Source organism: Microtus pennsylvanicus, chromosome 18 (assembly GCF_037038515.1).
Source record: "Microtus pennsylvanicus isolate mMicPen1 chromosome 18, mMicPen1.hap1, whole genome shotgun sequence".
NCBI lineage: Eukaryota > Metazoa > Chordata > Mammalia > Rodentia > Cricetidae > Microtus > Microtus pennsylvanicus.
The window spans coordinates 9,728,821-9,744,553 of NC_134596.1; the positions used below are offsets into that span (position 1 = coordinate 9,728,821).

The window sequence follows — 15,733 nt, forward strand, 5'->3', positions numbered from 1 at the left end:
AGGTGTTCTTAAGGTTATTCTCTGTACTAATATAATAAATATGTCTAAGATTTATAAAACCCAAACTACATAGAAAAACTAGAGATAACCTGAGTGATCTAAGCATCATGTGCATATGTAAATAAGGAAGAGGAGAGCAGCCATATCCAAATCTCTCAATTCATGCATTGGTGGGAGAAATAAGGAGTTCCATTGGTGAGATCTAGGTATTGGATGTTGTTAGACTCAGGGGAAATTAATTAAATTTCCCGTCCTATCAAATGGAGCATCATATTTTCTTTGCATATAAGAGTTATATATCAGAGATATAAATGATGACAATACATCAGAACTATACATCCTCCAAAAGAACATGCCTATATAAAACTTATTTTGTAATTAGCTTTGAATATTCACACACTTTCTCATAACAGGTGACCATCTTCAAGACTCTGTAAAGAACGCTTTTGTTTCATGCTAGTTTCAGGATCAACTATGATTCTTTCTGGTTTTCTGGCTATAAAGCATTTAACTGGCATTTGTGAGCAGAATGCTACAAATTGCTTAATGACAACACAGACCTGGTGAGACCCCAGGCTGGATCTGTTTCTGAGATTAAGTATCTCAGAGGCAGTAAACATTTCTTTGCCATGTTGGACTGGGAGGAACTGACAGGCAAGATGGAAGAGTTTGTCTTAGTCATTCCTACTTTGCATTTAAAAAAGCTTCTCATCAGAAAACAGTTACAGATATAAAAAGAACCCAGTAGTTATAAAAAAATCAATGTCTTCAAATAGACAGACAATAAATTGTCATAGATTAAATAAGTAAAGAAAAACAAGCCATGTAAGATGGAAAATACACAGAGAGACTGGTTTAGGTCTATTATTGTGTTTTATTTAATTTTTGACTGTGAAAGAGATAAGTACAAAAAGACATTTCATAGATTGTGGTGCTAATATAAACCAAAATATATGCTTTAAATGTGTCTTCACATCAAAATTTGGTTCTAGGTAAAGATATGTTGTTTTGGAAAAACAGTTCTTCTTCCTTCCAGAGAGGATTAAAACCTGTGGATTTCCCAAGACTAATGTGATTCAATAAAAAAAGATGCACTTAAAGGTCTAAATAAACTCCTCCAACTAGTTTTGCCCAATATACAGCAGGAATAAATTAGGAAAGAATCATGACCAAATTCAAAAATATTTTTATAAAATTTAGTTACATTTAAAGAGTGATATGATATAGAGATATGCATTGGTATAGATTTTGGTTTATTAATATAAAATTAAGTTAAATTTTGTTATATAAATATTATAATATATATATGTATATATATATATATATTTCTCCTCTTGATCAAGGTAATACTGTGCATTTAGTTTAAAATATAATGTATAATTTTGAAATATAGATTAATATAGAGTCACCTATATTAGTCAAGGTTGTATATGGTTAGTTAGCTTTTCTAGAGTTACAGAGATATATTTTAGATGGATAGGTATAATTCAAGCTTCTCAAATACTAACAGAATATCATATTTAAAATGTTTTCAAAACTTAGGTTTTTTCATAACAATGAGACACATACTCATCTACTCCTGGTTACACCAATTACTTCAAGAGGAATATGGGCACCTAGCAGGCTCCTTATGGAGTTTGCTGGCTATTGGGCAAGAAACCGCTTTTGCCTGGACTGCTTATTGATATATTGTATGAACTATACATGCTGGACCCACATAAAATTGACTTCTAAAAGTGCCTAAAGAAAGTGAGACAGTCCTTAAAGTATCCTGCTTTATCACAAGTTCTGCAAGACAATCTGCATAACATGGAAGAAAGTGACTAACAAACGGTCATTAGAGTGGGAACTGTCTTTAAAATTTCCTGATAAAGGCTGCCAGAAACTGTGGGCCAATAAGATGAATATGGGTTCCTGCAAAGTTACAGAAATTTTTTAGATGACTGTCCAGGCAGTGAGATCTCTTAATTATAGAGTTTGGAAGTTGCACCATGCAATTCCTGCCAACTTAGATAGTATCATCTCCTTTTGGAGACACAAATGAGTTGAAGAATAAATAGTTATAATTATTATTTTCCTTAGTTATGATAAAATATAAGATAGATATAAATATTGTAACTGTGATCCTTCTAGATAACTGTTTTGTTATATGTTATTTTAGTATGTTATAGTTAAATCTTTCTCTTTTATTTAAAAAGAAAAGGGATGGTGATTTGGGAGGTGATGTATTCAGTGAATATCTTTTATTACCATTTGTTAATAAGAAAGCTGACTCAACCACAGTCTTAGCATAGTAAAGAAAGGATGAAAGAGATATATAGAAAAAGTAGCAGGAGTCACTGAGAAGTCATGAAGCTCCGCCAGAAACAAATGTTTTTCGTGGTGTCTGCTGAAATTTGCCAGTAAACCATGACTTCACCATGGATCACCAGAGAAGAGTGGAGATGGGGTATTTTAGGATAAGAGATAGCTAGAAATACTCTTAAGCTACTTGCCAGACATTATTGTAAATAATTGAGTTTCTGATTGGTTATTTCAAGTTAGGGCATTAAGATACATGCCATCAGCCTCTGACAACAGATCTATTCCTAACGATCAAATAAGATATCCTTTTCCTTGGGATATAAATTGAATCTGCACATGCCATGAAGTATTTTTAGTCTGAGAATAATGGTAAGCAGTATGTATTAATCAGGTGTAATTAGAAGAAACACTGCAAATTTTTAGCTTTTGAACAACTGTGTATGAGTAATATTGGTGTAAAATCATGTTTTTATGGCATATAAAGCTTTGTTTAAAACTTAATGCATATTAAACAACAAGCTTGCCCTCAAAATTATGATGCTGTTGCTTTCTCATGAAGACATCATTTGTGAGAATATTTTATCTTTTCTTGTTAAGGTCATACTTCAAATTTTGGAATTTTCCTTACCAAGTTATTTTTCTTTTCCCCCAGTATTTCTTTTTCTATGTTTTCTTCCTGTTTGATTATTTTAACATCAAGCACTCCAAAACAAAGACACAAATCTCTTCTGAAATGTAAGTGGTGATGATGAAAAGCTATATGCTAAACCCCAGGGTGAAGAAACTCCTGTGATGTATGACATTTCTTATTCTGATCTGCTTGACATCAGGTTTGTGATCTCTAACAAGATGCCTGATTCTAGGATGCTGGCTTCTTTAAAGGGGAGTCAAGTTCTAACAAAGGGCAGATATGTCTAAGAAAGAGAGCATTTTGCAAATTGCAATGCAAGAGGTGAAGATTTTGAAAGTAGTGAATTACCTGTAGATTGTGGAATATGCAGCCATATGCAAAGATGTGTGGATAATTTCGGAGAGAAAATGCTTTTCAACCCACAAAAATACCTCCAGCCATGTTTTACTAAGGAAACCTTAACTAGGTTACAAAGAAATAATATTATGAGTTTCAAATGGAACTCTATTGAAAGGAGCAATTATAGTTAAATGGTTTCCACCTTAGTTGAAGGCTGATTTTGAGAAAAAAGGGTGGGGGGGGACTCTCACCTAGTTAAGCTAATAAACATCAGTTTCCTTACAATGAAATCAGAACACTGGTGAATCTCACTATTTCTCAGAATTACGTCACTGTTCAGTTTGGAGTGATAGGTAGAATTTCTGACAGGTAAAAATGCAGGCTATCCCTGACTGACAGAGGTTCAAAACATGCCCACTGTCACTGACACAAAACAGCTGACTAAAGCAAAGTTTGAGAGGGATTCATTTGAAAATATTTATGAATTTTCTTCAATATTTCTTCACAGAGCTAATCATTACTATGATTATTGGTTTATAAAAAACTAATTTTAATTTACAAGACATAATTGCTCTCTATTTTATCTTATTTTTGTACCTTTTATTGTTTAAGGATCTGGTTCCTTATTTGTGTTTTTTTCTTTTATGGCATGCAAATGCTCTTTATATGTATTGATATGGTTAATGCCTCCACTAGTATTTAAGCAGAGTAAGGCTATCCAGTACAGGGAATAGTTTACAGAGCAGAGCACCAGCCCAGCACCATGGACAGACACTTCTCCCACTGTCAGGGCTGACACAGTAGATGAAGCCTCACAACTGTTATTAATTAAGAGGCACTCAGGTGTGTTTTAAGAATTGTGGAAAATTTACTCACAAAGTGTACAAAGTATCATTGAGAATTTCATAGTAGAATATGACACAATGGAATTCACCAAGGTGATTAGGAAAGTTTCCAAAAAGATTTTGCCTGTACATATTATATAGTACCTAAATTATGAAAACATAATTTTTGAGGCTCCAACATTGTGAATAATGAAGGCTATTTATTACAGGTCTTATATTCCAAATAATGGTTGATCACAGAGGACTTACAAACTTATAAATCTATAAAGAGTGCTATGATATTATGATTGCATTCCAGGATGAAATTTGCTATGACCGGAAACTGATTGATATCCATGATATAATAGGATAACTAAAAAAAAAAAAAAACCCTAGAAATTGCCTCAAATATTCCCCTCCTTGAGCTAGACCCTATAATTCAATAGGAACTAATGATGAATTTGTGAACATTAATCACAATGTCATAATCATTATTTGTGGATCTTATAATCATTACTTGTGGATATTCTATGCTTCATATCAATTAAGTTCTGCAAAGAAGCAAAGTTCTTATTGGATTAAATGTGTACTACAGTCAAACAAAAACAGTATTTTTAGAGCATCATGATAAAGTAGTCCCACATCATTGGGATAAAGTAAAATAAAGGATTCCTTATTTAGGGGTAGCTCCTCAGATTAACAGTCCTCTGCATGAGCAGGCAACAGGGAACAAAATCAGGCTGACAAGAGGGAGAAAGACCATGTTTCTTGATCTGTTGTTATAGTATGCCAGGAATATGCCTAAGTGGCCAGCATCCAAATCCATTGTCTTATGAATTTCCAGAGTACTTCTCTCTTTTCTTGAAATAAGACAGTTTTAAACCCAATGTAAATCTTTATACAATAAGAGCCTATATCAAAGTGGTTGCACAAGATTGCATTCCCACCAGCAATGGATGAGGGTACCCCTTCCTCCACAGCCTCTCCAGCAAAGGCTATCATTGGTGTTCTTGATTTTAGCATTCTGACAGGTGTAAGATGATATCTCAAAGTTGTTTTGATTTGCATTTCCCTGATTGCTAAGGAGGTTGAGCATGACCTTAAGTGTCTTTTGGCCATTTGAACATCTTTTGTTGAGAATTATCTGTTCAGTTCAATGCCCCATTTTTTAATTGGGTTAATTAGCATTTTAACGTCTAGTTTCTTGAGTTCTCTATATATTTTGGAGATCAATCCTTTGTCTGTTGCAGGGTTGGTGAAGATCTTCTCCCAGTCAGTGGGTTGCCTTTGTGTCTTAGTGACAGTGTCCTTTGCTTTACAGAAACTTTTCAGTTTTAGTAGAGTGGCTCCCAGGAGCCCAAGGCGATGTCCCCAGTTAGTTCCTTGGGCAGCTGAGGATAGGGAACCTGAAATGACCCTATCCAATAGCAATACTGATGAATATCTTGCATATCACCATAGAACCTTCATCTGGTGATGGATAGAGATAGAGACAGAGACCCACACTGGAGCACTGGACTGAGCTCCCAAGGTCCCAATGAGGAGTGGAAGGAGGGAGAAGATGAGCAAGGAAGTCAAGACCACAAAGGGTGCACCCACCCACTGAGACAGTGGGGCTGATCTATGGGGATCTCACCAAGGCCAGCAGTACTGTGACTGAAAAAGCACGGGATAAAACCGGACTCTCTGAGCATGGCGAACAATGAGGGCTGATGAGAAGCCAAGGGCAATGGCTCGGGGTTTTGATCCTAATATATGTTCTGGATTTGTGGGAGCCTTGCCAGTTTGGATGTTTGGAGGGGGGAGGACCTTGGACTTTCCACAGGGCAGGGAACCCTGACTGCTCTTTGGACTGGAGAGGGAGGGTGAGAGCAGTGGGGGGAGGGGGAAAAGGGTGGGACGCTGGGGAGGGAAATAGGAGGCTGGGGGGAGGGGAAAACTTTTTTCTTTTTTTTTCCTTTTCTAAATAAAAAAATTAAAAAAAGGAACAGATGTAATAGATATCAGTATAAAAATTAGAGTTAGCAGAGAAACCCTGTCTTGAAAAACCAATAAAAAATAGAGTTATACCCATCATAAACAATATTCAGAAAAAAATTGTATCCTAACTGTTTCAATAATACCCTATCCTATGGAAATAAGTCTTATATTAGAAATGGATTGACCAAGTTATGAGAGGAATTTAACAATGACTACTTTGTATTCAACTCTATTGGAAACCGGAGAGGAAAATAATATTATTTTAGTAAACATGAACTACAAAGAAGCAACTTTCAAATGTGCACTAAATGACAGAGGCAACTGGCTATTTAGGAAAACACACAAAGTCTCATTTTCAACATTGGAGCCAATAACATTTCCTAAGACCTAGAGTCACTGACAGATCATTTTCAAAGGCACGAAAAGTTTTAAATTCATCTTACTCTGTCTTGGCAAAGGTTGGCATTTTTTTTTCTTTGATCATGCTTTGCCAGTTCAGACATCATGAATATGTTCAGTGTCAAGCATGGGGAGTTAATTGCCCAAAGGCCAGTTTTTCCAAGCTCCAAGTGGATATCTTCAGTGCCACACATGATCTGGGTCATAGACTGGTACTGCCAGGAGGATGAATGTTTTTTTCTTTTTTGTTCCCCTTGTTACTTAGATTGTCTGAGGTCATGGGATTTAGGTTTCCTTCTCTTTCCTTTTTTGGTGTTCACTGATGATTGGCGACAAAACATCCTCACCATTCTGGTCTGAGTTAACTCACTCAGGATGGAGTTTTCTAGTTTCATTCTTTTGGCTGAAACTTGAAGATGTTGTCTTGTTTTACCTCTGAGGAGTACCCCGTTAGTTAAATATATCCACATTTTTTTTATTTTATTTCATTTTTTATTAAGTATTTTTGATTAAAAATTTCTGCCTCTCCGCCTCTCTTTTCCATCCCCCTCCCAACACTTCCCATGCCCCACTCCGCTCCCTCCTCCCTCTCCTGTCCAAGGAGCAGTCAGTGTTCCCTGCCCTTTTGCAGTCCAACATCATCCCCCCTCCATCCAGGTCTAGGAATGTGAACATTCAAACCGGCTAGGCTCCCACAAAGCCAGTACATGCAGTAGGGTCAAAACTCAGTGCCATTGTTTTTCGCTTCTCAGCAGCCCTCAATGTCCAGTATATTCAGTGAGTCCGGTTTTATCCCATGCGTTTTCAGTCCCAGTCCACCTGTCCTTGGTGATCTCCTAAAAGATCATTCCACTGTCTCCGTGGGTGGTTGCCCCCCTTGTGCTCATGACATCCTTGCTCATGTTCTCCTTCCTTCTTTTCCTCATTTGGACCTTGGGAGCTCAGTCCATTGCTCCAATGTGGGTCTCTGTCTCTATCTCCATCCATTGCCAGATGAAGGTTCTATGGTGATATGCAAAATATTCATTAGTATGTCTATAGGATTGGGCCATTTCAGGCTCTCTCTCCTCAGCTGCCCAAGGACCTAGTTGGGTACATCTCTCTGAAGCCCTGGGAACCCCCGCAGAGTCAAGACTCTTGCTAACTCTAAAATGGCTCCCTTAATTAAGATATATACTTCCCTGATCTCATATCTACCCTTCCATTATCCGAAACATCCCTTTTTCCCATGTTCTCCCTATCCTCTCTTTCTCACTTTTCTCTCCCCATCTCCCCTTCCCCCTATCCCCCCTCACCCCCCAGTTCCCAAATTTTTGCCCAGCAATCTTGACAACTTCCAATATCCAGGGGGATAACTATATGTTTTTATTTGAGTTCCCCTTCTTATTAAGCTTCTCTAGGATCGCAAATTATAGGATCACTGTCTAATATTTATGGCTAAAAACCAATTATGAGTGAGTACATCCCTTGTTCATCTTTTTGGGTCTGGGTTACCTCACTCGGGATAATGTTTTCTATTTCGATCTATTTGCATGCAACATTCAAGAAGTCTTTGTTTTTTACCGCAGAGTAGTAGACTGTGGGTAGATGTGGAAAGGTGGAAACTGAGACGTGCAAGAGGCCTAAACTGTTTTTCTAGCACACCAGCACCCATTCCTCAGAAGTCTCCACAACGAGAAGAGCCTTCAGCTGTCTCAGAATCATGAATAAGTTGTAATTAGCTGCAAGGGCACTTGTTGAACCAATTAACGTACTCTAATGTGCTAAAAACAACCTAGATGCTGTTCAATGGAAGAATAGATGAAGAAAGTGTGGAATATATCCACAATTTTTTATCCATTTTTTGATGGGCATGGATTTACCTCCATGCTTTTCTCATTATAGTATAAGCATATGGATGATAGTGGTAGATCTCAGACATTTGCCCATTTTTTTTCACATTATCATCTACTATTCAGAAAAGATAATTTAACGTTGGTGTTTACAGAACCATATCAAACTCACAGAGTTTGACATAGCTCATGATCTTTAGATTAGTAAGTATTGTAGTCTGTGAGTTATACTCTTTTTTTATTTTTTTTATTTTTGCTTTTTTGGTTACATTGTAATCTGAGACAGTCAACAACATGTTCATTTGTAAATTAAGATCCTAGAAGACATTTTCACAATACTCATTTTCTAAAGCAGTCATGCTGGTATTTCCAATTCCAGAATATTAGAGAAGTGTGGAAAGACGAAGTTCTCTGAGTATTTATGTCTAGCTAGGATAGAATGGCACATTACAGTCAAAGGAGAAATCCAGTCTCATATCTTCTAGTTCTAATAGATACCTGCACTTAACCAGTATTTGATTAATATAAAAAAAACTTTTGCCAGAATCAAATTTCAAAAACTGGCACTAAATGCATTATTCTTGTAGTTTATCTAGTGCTCAAAAATCCTAGGATGCCTATGAAAGGACAAATGAAGCTGAACCCTTATTAAAGGGGCTATTTAATGTATTTAAATATTTGAAAAGGAAAGTCACAATTGTTTTCAGAGTGGCATGCCAATAAAGGTGCTATGTAACAATAGATGGCTTGAAATTGGTGGACATACAACTTCCTTAAATAAATATATGAATATATATATATATATATATATATATATATATATATATTCCATTGTAAAAGTGCTTAGGAGATTTAGAGAGAACTTCTAATATTTTAAATCTAGTTGGTTTTTAAATAAATGATTATAAATTATTATTTAGAGAATATATATGTATATTGATTTCATGTAAGAAAAATATGAAGGCTGCTTCATGCAAAGGTAAATGTGCAAACACCAATAAGCCTTAAAACAAGTAAGTCCTTGGGTGTATGAGTTTAAAATTCCTCAACAATTTTGAATGTGGTCAGAAATGACACATTTATTTCTAAAATATGTCAAAGCAGCCTGATAAATTATGTTAGTACTCTCATAGGTTAGCTGTTTAATAATCAAAAAATATACCTTCTGGAACCCTAGTTATTCTTATTGATAGCTGCATTAGCATGGAGACAAAGTCCTGGACCAACTCAACATGTCCCTGTATTATTTAAGGTAAGTCATCTGTCTGCTCTCCTGAAGGAAGAAATTTATTCCAAGAACTACTTGGGCCAGATTACTCACAGCTGTGGCCTGACTTTGTTCTGAAAACTCAGTTTTCCTCATCAGGTAGCTTTTTCCTGTCAGGCAAGCTTTGGCCATCTGTTTCCAATCCCTGGAGAATATCTTCTAAATTCATATGCTCTAGCAGCGTATGTAAAAGGAGAAAACTGGTCACACAGAGCTTAGGTTCCTTTTAATACTTTGCCTTATTTTAATGGTTTCAGGTTTTGTTGTCTGAGTAGATTTCCCTGATCATGTCCTTGCTCTATTCTAGAAATACTGGAAATCCCTGAACAACTTCTCACCGACTCACTCCTTCTCTGGAAACTATCTTATACGAGAAATGCACAAAAAATGTTGGGTGTTTGCCTTGCTCCAAGAGATCTCCGCACCATAGATGGATCTAAACCAGCCAAAATGGTAGAAGTCTAATGTTTTTATGACAGAAGAATTTCAGAGACTTTTACTTCTGTAAAAGTGAAATTACTAAGTCTCTAAGGCCTTTTAGCTCCTGTTCTACCTTTTCAACCTCTTTGATTCTTAGATTTCCTAGTCAGAAATGCATGACTTTAAAGATCCTCAGTATGGTACTTCATGGCTTCTTCTTCAACTTACTAGGCTCTGACTGATTGTATCACAGTCACATAAATACTTCATATACTGTCAGCTCCTCTGTCTGCAGAGAGTCTTCTCTCACTTTTAATCATTTCAGGGAAGCTATCTCTGCTGTTCAGGGTAGAAAACCTAACTCTCACTTTTAAGCACCCACAAATAAAGTAATTTGTGCCACCAGAAGCAGACATGTTTCACTGTTGAGAAAATTGTATTTTCTTAAAAAATATTAAATGCCATTTTCGTTGGTCTTTGAAGTGTTAAAGATTATCTACCTAACTGAACCATATCTCTGCATATCTAGGAAACTTAAATAATGTTACTAAGATTTTGAGTATTATTGATGACTATCAATCTATATTTCTTAACTATACATGACATTAAATGATCTGCAAAGACAAGACCGTAACCAAGAGCAGGAATATATATATATATATATCTCAAAATCAACCTTAATTTTTTATTAGTAAACTAAGTTCCAATTCAATGCAAAGTGTTCATCTCTCTATATGATATCCCACGTTATTTTATTTATTGAAGAAAAAATTCCCGCCTCCACCCAGCATCCCATTTCCCTCTCCCTCCTCCCAGTCCTCTCCCCCTACCTCCACTCCTCTCCCCCTCCCTCTCCAATCTGAAGAGCAGTCAGGGTTCCCTGCCCTGTGAAAAGTCCAATGTCCATCCCCCTCCATCCTGGTCTAGGAAGGTGAACATCCAAACTGACTAGGCTCCCACAAGGCCAGAACATGAAGTAGGATCAAGACCCAGTGCTATTGTCCTTGGCTTCTCAGCAGTCCTCAACGTCCAACATATTCAGAGAGTCCGGTTTTATCCCATGCTTTTTCAGTCACAGTCCAGCTGGCCTTGGTGATATCCCACTTTAAATAAAGATCAACATATATAATTATTTGGAAATTTGTATATAGTTTTCTCCAAAATGCTTCCCATACTAGTTGGGAAACTTATTATAGGGTTTCTAGAGATCTTCTGAGAGGACTTGCTCCATCAAATAACATTAGCCTGGTAACAATCCACAGGTTCTCATCTTCTGTAGAACAAAAGCAGGGCATCTTTTCAAAAGTAACATATCCACCATGCGGTGATTGTGCACAACTTTAATCCCAGCACTTGGGACTAGAGAGTCATAGGCAGGTGGATCTCTGTGAGTTTTACTCCTGCTTTATCTACAGAGCTAGTTCAAGGACAGGCTGCAAAGCACCAGAGTAACCATGTCTTGAAAAGCCGGTAAAATTAAAGAATATCTTTAGATTCAAATTATGATGCAAGGAAAATATATGTTTTAGTAAAACATGGGTGCCCCTGAATCAAATGTCCATATGCCATCCCTGTATGACAATCAGTTATTTGATTTTAATTTAATTATTTTCTTTTGCTATTTTCCAACATGACTGCAGCCTCTACTCTGCCTCCCATTTCACCCCTACATTGGGAAAACCTCTTACTCTGTTCCTCCACTGTATTCTCACAATATGGGGCAGGATTCTCATGGACACCAGCAAGGCTTGGCCAAAACCTTGCCATAACACCAGGCATCCCTCCCATATTTATGCAGAAAAATGCAATTCTGCATGAGGAACAGTTTTCAAAGTATCACCCAAAGCCAAAGAGACACATCATTCTCTCACTGCCAAGTGTCCCTCAAAGAGTTCAAGCATCACAATAGTCACAAATAAGCAGAGAAACTAGGTGGGTCTCTAGAAAGCACCGTGGTTGTTGCTACATCCCGCAGTAATTTCTGAAAGTCATTCAAAGTTTGTCATCTTTCTCTCTTAATTTCGAATTTCTGAGGCTTAATTTCTTTCAGATAAGCATATATTCCAAAATATTCAAAAGATGTACGTCTTTGTACTTTCACTGGGGAAATTACTAACTCTAAAAAGACATGATTCTGCTGAAGCTGACAATATATTACAAACTTACTTCTTTTAAATGAACAAACAAGTCACCATCCTTAAAGGATTATATAAACATGTGGAAATTGAATTGTAATATTTTGTGTAGCCTGAGCCACATATTTCTGGCATAATAGAAAACATTTTGTCATACCCTGAGGCAAGATATTCTAATGATATCTTCTAATTTTTTTTAAAAAAAACTGATGAAACACTAAATGCATATCTTTGAGAATTTCAGTGAGCCCATAGGATGGTCTAAAAAATCTTTTAAAAGGAGAACAACATTATAGGTATCTTTTTTTCTGGAAGAAATAGAAGGCAATGAAGATGTATAGCTCCAATTAACTCTCATTATCAATTCTTAATTCTTATATCAATCGCCAATTTCAAGATATCTTTGTCAGGAGGAACCTATTTTAATTTTTTTTCTGTAAAACAGAAGTCGCAGCTACTCACTGGCTATACGAGTGTCCAATATCTGAGGATATTCAAATAAAATCAAAAATAACACTCTTATTTCTAAATAGTCTCAAAGCAGACTTAAATAATAACATAGCATAATCGTAGGACAGCTTTATTTCTCAAGCATCCAGTTTCTGTGTCTCCAATTAATCTGTTTGGTTACTGCAGCATCCTGAAACAATTCTTCAGGTCCCTGAATTAACTGACATTAGTCTTCAGTCTGCTCTCCAGAAGACAGAAGTTTATTCCAGGCGTTCTCGTCATTGAAGTAACTTGAGCATATACTGCTATTGCAATTTTTTTTATTTTTTTTAATTATTTAGTTTTTTAATTGAGAAAAGGAAAAAAAGTTTAAGCCTCCTTCCAGCCTCCCATTTCCCTCCCCCTTCTCCCACTCTTCTCCCACTCCCCCCACTCTTCTCCCTCTCCCTCTCCAGTCCAAAGAGCAGTCAGGGTTCCCAGCCCTGTGGAAAGTCCAAGGTCCTCCCCCCTCTGTCCATGTCTAGGAAGGTGAACATACAAACTGGCTAGGTTCCCAAAAAGCCAGAACATGAAATAGGATCAAAACCCTGTGACATTGTCCTTGGTTTCTCATCAGCCCTCATTGTTCGCCATGTTCAGAGAGTCTGCTTTTATCCCATGCTTTTTCAGTCACAGTCCAGCTGGACTTGGTGATCTCCCAATAGATCAGCCCCACTCTCTCAGTGGGTGGGTGCACCCCTCGTGGTCCTGACTTCCTTGCTCATCTTCTCCCTCCTTCTCCTCCTCATTGGGACCTTGGGAGCTCAGTCCAGTGCTCCAGTGTGGCTCTCTGTCTCTATCTCCATCCATCACCAGATGAAGGTTCTATGGTGATAGGCAAGATATTCATCAATACTGCTATAGGATAGGGTCATTTCAGGTTCCCTATCCTCAGCAAAATTTAATTGCTGATTTCGTTTTCTATGAAGTCACTCACCAGTAAGCATATGAAAAGAAAAAGGAATTTGTTGGGTCAGATTTCTCAGATCTGTGACCCAACATCTTTCTTCGTGTTTGGTTTTCAACAACAGGTAGTCTCTATTTGACAGGCAAGCTTTGTCCAATTGTTTCCATTTCCCATAGTGTAAGGCATTTAAAATCCTGCACTCCAGCATCATTTGCATCAAAGGAGCATTTGAGCCATAGTGAGCTCGAGTTGCTTTTAATTCTTTGAGTTGTTTGAATGGGCTCAGGGCAACTAAGTTATTATTTGTCCTGCACATATCTTTGCTCTATTGCTAATAACATTTGTACTTTCTCTCCTCAGCAGGTGCCTTCTCTGAAACTACCTTGCTTGAGAGACACACAACACATCTGGGTGTTGCACTACTCCAGGTCTCTGCATCATTGCTTGATCTTAGCCAGCCCTTGGGTAAGAGGAGGAGTGCTTTTTTGATAAGAGGAGATTTACAGAGTGTCCAAATTCTGTGAAAGTAATATTGCTAAATTCCTCAAGCATCTTAGATCCTTAATGTAATGGATTTGAAAGTATGATTAGTTTATCAAATGGAATTTTCTATTGAACATATAGATGATTAGCATTAGTATGTAAATGTCCATGTTCCTCTTGAACAAAAGAAAAAGCGACAAAAAATTGCTAAGAGCATTTCCAAATTTTCAAATGTTAAATCTCCAGACATTTTTTATGTGACCATAGCTTATAACCTATTCAAAAAAATTTTGAATATGCTGTTTAACTAATTTTACTTTTGTCTAAATATCTTTGAAAAGAAACTGATTTGTCCATATCCAAAGCATTTTAAATCTTTTAAATTTTTATGTTCTTTTTGCAAATTGTAATGAATGGTGGCTATAGTTTCAAGAGCCAATTGCAGTTTTCTATTTTCAGATGGAATATCATTTCGTACTTTCTCTTAACTATTAATATTTCATGTTTCCTAAACTGAGAACATAGCTCATTATAACACTCATTGGCATTTTTATATGCTTAGATTTTTAAGAAGTTATTTCCTTGCTTCTTCTCAAATTACAGTTCTTTCTATTGTTTGTTTCAGTTGAGCTAGGAATTCAATATAAGGCTCATTAGATTTTTGGATAACTTTAATTCAAGAACCATAGTTCTCTCGCTTGGGGCGAAGATGCTCCCATGTTTCCATGCCTACTTCCCTCAGTTATTAATGTATTTCAACTGGGTATGAGTCTGCTGATTAGGGCTATAAAAAGCTCCACTTGCCTGTTAACATAGGAAAAATAATTTCCCTTAGCAGAGGATTGTTGCTGACTGCATTAATTTGACCCTTCTCAAATTAAAAAACCCATATTTGCCATTGCAAATGTTTAGGCTACTTTTAATCTATTTAGTCCAATTTATCTATTAATAATAATTTCTCTCCTATCTCACAAATATTGTCAACTACAAAATAATACCTCTAAAAGAAAATTTATGAATTCTAATAAAACAGTCAGTTATATAGATATTTCTTGGTCCAAATGCTTATTAGTGATCTTTAAGAACCTCTCTGACTCTCTATCATTTTTCTCATCTATAAAACATCTTTAATATACTCAAAAAATTAACTATTAATTTTAATACTTAACCCTCGTGCAATGAATGCATGTCTCATTTCATGCTAAGTAATTGCTTGTCCCATGATCTCTGTTCTACTACTGAGGTTTAGAAGACACAGCAGGTTTCTGTGTTTCTCTTCCTCTTAATTATAATTCATTTTATGTGTGCCTTTCTGAACAGCTTCTTCACTGAATCCTCCGTGTTCCAGAAACGCGTCTTTACCCTGGCCCAACTGTTAGTCAACAGAGTCTCTAGAGGGGGAGTGAGAATGAGGTGGGACGAGAGACACAGGAGATGGAGACAAGACAGGATTCTGATCAAGTCTTGTTTATTCAAGAGAACAATCCAGGTAAATATAGGGTAATGGAAAAGAGGAAATTCTCCTTGTGTGCATAGGTAACTAGGCAACTTACTAGACAACCTAACTATGGTCTAATGGTCTGGTAAAAGTCCCTAACTGCAACATGAAGAAAAGTCACAATGTTCAGAACACGAGAACAATGGAGCAACAAGCCTTGCAGTTATTATTTGACAGATCAGAACAGAATGAGTAGCTAAGCACAAAAGGGTGGGAGATACTGAT

The 15,733-nt window shown here is 36.7% G+C and overlaps 1 long non-coding RNA gene across 3 annotated transcripts in view; it reads left to right on the forward strand.

Annotated features, from left to right (window-relative positions):
* Window positions 1-15,494, forward strand: part of LOC142837396 (uncharacterized) — a 39,300-nt gene extending 23,806 nt beyond the window's left edge. For 2 of the 3 annotated variants that reach the window (XR_012908271.1, XR_012908273.1), the window contains exons 2-4: window positions 9,884-10,029; window positions 13,888-13,992; window positions 15,331-15,494. This is a non-coding gene — a long non-coding RNA (uncharacterized LOC142837396). The remainder of the gene's footprint in view (window positions 1-9,883; window positions 10,030-13,887; window positions 13,993-15,330) is intronic. The other variant, XR_012908272.1, reaches the window with a different exon arrangement.
* The last annotated feature ends 239 nt before the right edge of the window (window positions 15,495-15,733 follow it).